Raw genomic sequence first — 2361 nt, 5'->3', positions numbered from 1 at the left:
TTCATATCAGTTATTGTTGGCTTCCTTCTAAATGGTTTATTCATAATATGATCCACCAATATCAAAACCAGTTTCTAGAAATGACATTACATGTGGGTACAAATTCTGCCCACAGAATCAATAATTTGGCAGAATATATATTATTTTCCTTAATCTAAGGATACATTTATAAGACACTTTTCTTAGAAATCTGTGAGGAAATGAATACAATCAACACTCTAAACATATAATCAGATTCCATTGTCTCCAATTATATGGCAAAAACATTGTACTGATAAATACCCTTAAAATTACATACTAATTTAGAACTGTGATTAATAGGAATACTACTTTCCTGTCAATTGTTTTCTAAAGACAAACTGATTTATTTATTTCCAAAAGTTAACCCATTTATTTTCTAAATATAGTCACATAATTAATTTATGAAATACACCATTAACAAAACACTCAATATAAAAAAAAAATCCTTCAGTCACTTCCCATGTCTCCGTCATATGAGCTAAACAAATCTTCACACAATTTGAGATCTACTTAATTATTCAGGCTACCTTATACCTGTTATGTGCTCTCTCTCAAGGTCAATATTACTAGCCTTCATTCTTTCCTTTGTATTTTGCATGCTCATTTAAGTTATAAGAGTCTCAGCATATGCTATTTCCTCTGTGTGAAACTTCCTCTACCCTGTTTGCCTAGTTAAATTTTAGTAGGCAATTTGCTGTTTTTGCATTTATTCATTTCCAGTTCCGTGGGTGACATTTCCCCTGGAATTCCAATAGGAAACATCTGTCTACTTATCCTCAGTCTATGTGGTTTAAGTAGGCCGGCACCCCACTCCACTGAGAAGCGTGTGTCCCTGAAGTGTCTAGTCCAAATAATGGCATCCCTCTAGTCTCTGCAAAGATTATCGCAGGGGTAAAAGCATGACCCAAGTTGGCCCAATTAGAATGATTTCCAGAAATTTTATGACTGCCTAGGACTCAGAACTATGATAATTACACTTGAGCTGCCAGGGGGTCAGTGGAGCAGAAGCGCTGCCTGGGAAGGAAGCCAACATGAAGAAGAGCAGATGGAAGAAATGGAAATATTCAGACCTAATAGCCTTGTTTGGGCCCCAGATCCATGCAGCAGACCCTGTTGTCATATTGTTCTCATCCTCTTATCTCTAATGTCATTGGCACACACTAAACAATTAACGCATCTGTACTGATTTAACAAATGAACATCAAAATTGTTAAAATGTTTAAATATATTTTAATACTTGTGCTTTGTATCAATGTCTTCCACAGTCTGCATTATTAATTAATCAATCGGTTCACTCATTCATCAACAAAATTTCATTGCAGGACTACTATGTGCTCAGCAATTAACATGTTAGTGGGAACCTCAGAGTGATGAAAATATTCTATTTCCTTATAATTGCTTAGCTGTATTTTCAAATGATATACAAGACTCATGTTGCTTTTTAAAAATAATATGTAATTATTTTGAAATGTTTCCTTAAAAATATAGGTATACTATCATTCATAGAATTCTGATAGTAGTTATGGCTTAGAATGGGGATTTTCTGGAATGGATTCTGCTCTGTAACTTTGACCTTTTCTTCAGGAAACTTCAAATTGACCTTTGGAGTCATCTAGTTTGAGTTCCTCTCAAACCCATTCCAAACAGGCTTCATTAATTGGCCTGACAGGGTTTGCACTGATAAAATATCTTTTCTCACACACCAACTGCCATTATAAGCAACAACAAAAATTGTATGGTTTTATTTTTTAAATTTTTTTCTAAACATGTTATTTTTTTCAAGTTTTTATTAAATTCCAGTTAGTTAACATACAGTGTATTAGTTTCAGGCATACAATATACTGATTCAGCACTTCCACACATCACCAGGTACTCATCACAAGTGCCCTCCTTAATCCCCATCACCTATTTCACCCATCCCCCCACCTATCTCCCCTCTGGTAACCATCAGTTTGTTCTCTATAGTTAAGAGTCTGTTTCTTGGTTTGCCTCTCTCTCTCTCTTTTTCCTTTGCTTATTTGTTGTTTGTTGAATTCCACATATGAGTGAAATCATATGGCATCTGTCTTTCCGTGACTGATTTATTTCACTTATCCTAATACCTTCTAGCACCATCCATGTCAGTTCAAATGCCAAGATCTATGCTTTTTCATAGCTAATGTTCCATTGTATATATGTCACATCTTTATCCATTCGTCAGTCGATGGACACTTTCCATAATTTGGCTACTGTTGATAACACTGATATAAACATTGGGATGTATGTATCCCTTTGAATTAGTATTGTTGTATTCTTTGGATAAATACCTAGTAGAGTGATTGCTGGATGGTAAGGTAGTTC

This window comes from Leptonychotes weddellii, chromosome 7, assembly GCF_054177405.1.
Source record: "Leptonychotes weddellii isolate Sample4059 chromosome 7, ASM5417740v2, whole genome shotgun sequence".
Lineage (NCBI taxonomy): Eukaryota > Metazoa > Chordata > Mammalia > Carnivora > Phocidae > Leptonychotes > Leptonychotes weddellii.
This window is presented reverse-complemented; position numbering follows the sequence as displayed.